Consider the following 6000-nt stretch of genomic DNA (forward strand, 5'->3'; position numbering starts at 1 on the left):
GCATTCCTTATTCTTCATCATCCATCCAAACTATCCCCCCCACCTCCTGGGAGCCCAGCCAGCTCCTTTGTCCCTGGAGAGGTGTCTCCTTGAATGCTACCACTCAGGGATGTGCTCCAAAAAGGGAATAATTTCCCCTCTACGTGTTCCAGGCGTTCTTCAAATTAATGTTACCATGCTAGCTGACCCTGGGTTGTGTGCTTGCCTTCTCCCCAGGCACAGGGCAGTGCTCCTAGGGCTCTCTCCCAGCCAGGCCTGCTGACCTTTAAAATTCCAGGCTTTAAGGCCCACTGGTCACAAGAACTCAAGAAAATCAGCCTCTCTTGTTTTCTCAGCCAATGGCTTTGGAGAAATCTTCTTGTGCATTCCCCTGTGTGTGCTCTACTCTCTCTTTCCCTTCTCCATGACCACAGCTCCTCCCCCTCTGCTGCACCTGCTATCCTTTTCTCCCCTAAACCATATCTTCACACTTCCTATATTCTTTGATGTGGCTTCTTCTCTCCCTTTAGTTGTGGAGTTTGTTCTGTCAGTATTCAGGTTGATTTCTGAGGCATGTAGATTGATTTGATAGTTATCAAATTGTGTTCCTTAGTTGAGATGAGCCTAGAATCTCCTACTCTGCTGCCATCTTCTCTTCTGCATGATATTATTTTGATCTTGAATTTGTTGAGGTTTGTTTTGTGGGCTAATATGTCATCTTTTCTGGAGGATGGTCCATGTGCACTTGAAAAGAATGTGTATTCTGCTGTTTTAGGATCGAATGTTCTGAATATATCTGTTAATCCATCTACTCCAGTATGTCATTCAAATTCATTGTTTCCAGTCAGGAAACAACAAAAGTTGGCGAGAATGTGGAGAAAGGAGAACCCCCTTACACTTTTTAAAAAAGAAATTTTATTTTTTTTATTTAAACATGTAAGATACCTAGGAATAAACCTAACCAAAGAGGTAAAGGATCTGTACTCTAGAAGCTATAGAACACTTATGTAAGAAATTCTGGAAGACACAAAGAGATGGGAAAACATTCCATGCTCATGGGTTGGAAGAATAAACATTGTGAAAATGTCTATGCTGCCCAGAGCAGTCTACACTTTCAATGCAATCCCTATCAAAATACCATCAACATTTTTCAAAGAGCTGGAACAAACAATCCTAAAATGTGTATGGACCCAGAAAAGACCCCAAATTGCCAGGGGACTGTTAAAAAAGAAAACCAAAGCTGGGGCATCACAATGCCTGACTTCAAGCTATATTACAGCTGTAGTCATCAACAGTATGGTACTGGCACAAAAACAGACACATAAATCAATGGAACAGAATAGAGACCCCAGAAATCTATGATCAACTAATCTTCGATAAAGCAGGAAAGAATACCCAATAGATAAAAGTCTCTTCAACAAATGGTGTTGGGAAAATTGGACAGTCACATGCAGAAGAATGAAACTGGACCATTCTCTTACACCAAACACAAAGATAAACTCAAAATGGATGAAAGACCTCAATGTGAGACAGGAATCCACCAATGTCCTAGAGGAGAACACAAGCAGCAATATCTATGACCTCGGCCACAGCAACTTCTTGTAAGACATGTCTCCAAATGCCAGAGAAACAAAAGCAAACATAAACTACTGGGACTTCATCAAGATAAAAACTCCTGTACAGCAAAGGAAACAGTCAACAATACTAAAAGGCATCCTACAGAATGGGAGAAGATATTTGCAAATGACATAACAGATAAAGGGCTGGTATCCAAGATCTATAAAGAACTTCTCAAACTTGACACCCAAAAAAGAAATAATCCAGTCAAGAAATGGGCAGAAGACATGAACAGACACTTCACCAAAGAAGACATGTGAGTGGCCAACATACACATGAAAAAATGCTCCACATCACTTGTCATCAAGGAAATACAAATGAAAACTACACTGAGATACCACCCCACACCAGTCAGAATGGCTAAAATTAACAAGACAGGAAACAACAGATGTTGGCAAGAATGTGGAGAAAGGGGAACCCTCTTACACTGGTGGTGGGAATGCAAGCTGGTATAGCCACTCTGGAAAACAGTATGGAGGTTCCTCAGGAAGTTAAAAATAGAGCTAACCTATGAGCTAGCAATTGCACTACCCCAAAGATACAGATGTAGTGATCCAAAGGGGCACCTGCACCCCACTGTTTAAAGCAGCAATGTCCACAATGGCTAAACTGGAAGGAGTGAAGATGTCCATTGACAGATGAATGGATAAAGAAGATGTGGTTCATATATACAATGACTCAGCTATCAGAAAGGATGAATACCCACCATTTGCATCAACATGGATGGAACTGGAGGGGATTATGCTAAGTGAAATAAGTCAAGTAGAGAAAGTCAATTATCATATGGTTTCACTTATTTTTGGAACATAAGGAATAGCACAGAGGACCATAGGGAAGGGAAGGAAAACTGCATATGAAGAAATCAGTGAGGGAGAAAAACCACGAGAGACTCTTAACTCTGGGAAACAAACTGAGGGTTAAAGAAGGGAGGGGGTGAGGGGATGGGGTAATCAGGTGATGGATGTTAAGGAAGGCACGTGTTGTGATGAGCCCTGGGTGTTATATGGAACAAATAAATCACTGAACACTACATAAAAAGCTAATGATGTACCATATGTTGGCCAACTGAGTATAATAATAAAATAAATAAAAATAAGAAAATAAGAAAAGAGCTGATGGGCCACAGATATAATTAAGGGTAAGCATAGCATTTGGATGGTTAGTCACAATCTGAGAGAAGGCAAGTTGGGCAGAATTGAGGTCCTCCCTTACTGCAGAGTGTGGCCTCCCATGGTAACTGTTTTGAAAGGTACAACAGGCATTTGTGTGTGAAGACACACACTGCCCACCCCCATCCCACCCAGTGATGATTGGGCAGTAGTCACCCTTGTCATCATCATCTGCACTCTTCTCTGCCTTCTACCAATGAGGAGAGATGATATGTATTTCTCAGGAATTGTACACATAAGGCAAAGTAAGAGAATCAATCTGAGAGACTGACAAATTCCTTGTTTCAGAGCTACAAGGATCAGGTTGGACATGATTGCAAAGCCACAGAGGCCTCTAGATTTAATCAAGGCAGGAAATGCTATCACAAAATCTGATCTAAGAATCTTATGATGGAAGTAGTGGAACCAGGCCAATCAGCTACTACTAGCTGAATATTCTCTCTGAAAATGTCCTGCTTCGGGCTCCCTGCTCGGCAGGGAGTCTGCTTCTCCCTCTGACCCTCCCCCCTCTCATGTGCTCTCTCTCATTCTCTCTCTCTCAAATAAATAAATAAAATCTTTAAAAAAAAAGATTTGAAAATGTCCTGCTTGCTCAGAGTTTATTACAAGGCCACCACACATCCATTAGGATTTCTAGGTTTTAAAATAAGTTCCAAAATGTCCCAGCTCATGACTTCAAAAAATAGTACAAATATTTCCAAAGTTGATGGATAAATTCTGTTTCAAAAATACTATATTATTTGAACAAAAAATAGACCTTTTTATAAACCAAGCTACAAAATAAGCTTTTGAAATAAATCTTTGAAAGCCTTGACAGGACTAGAAAAGGAGGCCAGATTCCCTATGGTTCAGGTCAACAGGAATATATGACAAGGATTGAATTCACAGAGGTGAGCTTCATACACCCATGCTTACATGAAAAGCTCCAGTTGGGAACTCTAGAAATTATTTTCTTTGCATCTTTATATTTATAAAATGTACATTCACATTAAACACACATACACACTGAACAGTGAGCAACAAGAGCCAAACTGAGAGCAGCAGCTATTTTTATTGACAATGACACTTTGATGACCACTGAGATGTGCTAGAGGCCCCAGGGAAGAGTTTTAAAGGAGAAGACATTTGGGTTATAGAGAGAAGTGGGAAAATAAATTCCTTATAGGTATTTACCTGGACACCAGGAATAGCATTCATGTTAATCTTTGGCTTGGACTCAAATTTGAGGTCTATCCTCTGCAAGTTCTATGTCTTCCTCCCAACATCATTAAAGCAGTATGATAACAGTCTGGAGACATAACAAGAACCTTGGGTTGGAGGTCAGGAGATAAGGGCCTTAATACCCTAACACTTGGGACAGTCCTGGTTTATATCTATTTTCTTGATGTAATTCTTAAAAACATCCCCTTTCATTCTCAGAAGTGATACAATTTAGGATGTAAATTATATGATGGGGTACATTGCAAAATCAATCACTCCTTCCTTCATCAACATACTTTCCAACATGAATTTCAGCTTCTCCATCAAAAGAGGAATCTATTTCCCCTTCTTGAATCTGAACTTACTTATGACTTGGCTTTGGCCAATAAAACACAATGGAAGTGATATGCCAGTTCCAAGCCCAGGTCTCAGCTTATCTTGCATATTTTCATTGTTTCTTTTAGAGCTTTGTCCAGCTGCCATGAGAACATGCCTGAGTGAGCCTGCTAGAGGCTGAAAGATCATGTGGAACAGAGAAAAAACCCTACCAGATGAGGTCATCATAGATCAGCCAATCCCCAGATGACCTGGCAACTGACTGCAGATGCATGGATGTGCTCAGTGAACATCAGAAAAACTACAGGCGAGCCTATAGCTTAAATTTACGATCTGTAAAATTGTTAGCTAAATAAATGTTCATGGTTTTAAATCACTGAGTTCTGGGCTATTTGTTATGCATCAAGCTAACTGATACATAGAGTCATCCTAGCTCTAATCAAAACTTTGTCTTAACCATCCTTGTGAACTTGGACAAGTCCCTTAACTCTACTGAATTTAAATGTTAAATAAAGAATAAGTACATTTTGTAAAATGTATTTTGTAAAAAGGTAACTAACATTGCCTGTATTAGTTTCTTAGTTGTGCTGTGAGAAATTACCAAAAATTTAGTAGTTTAAAACCACAAAAATTTATTCTCTTACAGTTTGGGGAGCTAGAAGACCCAAATCAGTTTCAATGGGTTTGAGTGAAGGTATTGGCAGGGCTCATTCCTTCTGGAGGCTGTTGGGGGGAATCCATCTTCTTGTTTTTTTGAGCTTCTGGAGGCTACTTGCATTCCCTGGCTTGTGACCCTTTCTTCACATCTGCTTCAACCCTTTAGCTTCTGTTGTTGACACATGCACTTTCTCCCTGATCTCCTGTCTTCCTCTTATACAGATCCCAGTGACTACATTAGATCCATCCAGATATTCCATTTATAATCTCCCATCTCCAGATCCTTAAACTTGATCACATCTGAAACTCCCTTTTGACATATAAAGAAACATTCATAGGTTCCAGGGATCAGGACTTGGATATCTTTGGGGAGCCATTATTCAGCATACTACATTGCCTAAGAACTTTATGCATGTTAGGTTCTCTCTTGAGTAGTGGGGAAGTAGAGATGCAAAGAACAGTTCTTATTCTAACGTCAGGAAGTTAGATTGGAATGGTTTACAAGGATTCCTAATCAATAATAATTGAGTATTCTTATTTTTGTTCAGTGCCCCTTGCATAAGATATGCCATTGCTTATGGGGTGATATAAGAACCAGCTTGTTCACTAAAGGCTTAAGTTTCAAGGGCAACTGTTTCTCAGTGCCCCATCCTAAGTAAGTCATTTACCCAGAATGCATTACATGTTATATAGTCTATACTTAAGGCAGTGATCGTTTAGTAAAGGCAGCTGGAAAAAGAAATGGAAACTGAATGAGAAGGTATATGTTAATTCCAATTTCGGCAAAGGGATATTCTAAATATAAACTATTTGTTCAAGCGACACACTGCAGAGCAATCACCTATTTGTGATTAAAGATGCAAAAGAGGGTAGAGGGTATGATGGGGAAAAAGAGGAATAAGGATAAGGCATCAGGAAAAGGGAGAGGAAAAATGTAAAGTGAAAGAAAGATGAAACAGCTCAGTTTGGAAAAGTAAATCTTATAATACCAAATGGCACAGGAACCAAATGCAGGAAGTTCAGGCAGAGTGAGAGGCAGAGC

General features: G+C 39.8%; 1 protein-coding gene across 3 annotated transcripts in view; it reads left to right on the forward strand.

Annotated features, from left to right (window-relative positions):
- Positions 1-5682, forward strand: part of LOC118009895 (arylamine N-acetyltransferase 1) — a 118056-nt gene extending 112374 nt beyond the window's left edge. For all 3 annotated transcript variants that reach the window (XR_004679050.1, XR_004679052.1, XR_004679051.1), the window contains one exon: positions 4430-5682. The gene's annotated coding sequence lies outside the window, so the exon portion shown is untranslated. The remainder of the gene's footprint in view (positions 1-4429) is intronic.
- The last annotated feature ends 318 nt before the right edge of the window (positions 5683-6000 follow it).

The sequence above is a fragment of the Mirounga leonina genome, unplaced genomic scaffold (assembly GCF_011800145.1).
Source record: "Mirounga leonina isolate KUSES-001 unplaced genomic scaffold, KU_Mleo_1.0 Mir_128, whole genome shotgun sequence".
Lineage (NCBI taxonomy): Eukaryota > Metazoa > Chordata > Mammalia > Carnivora > Phocidae > Mirounga > Mirounga leonina.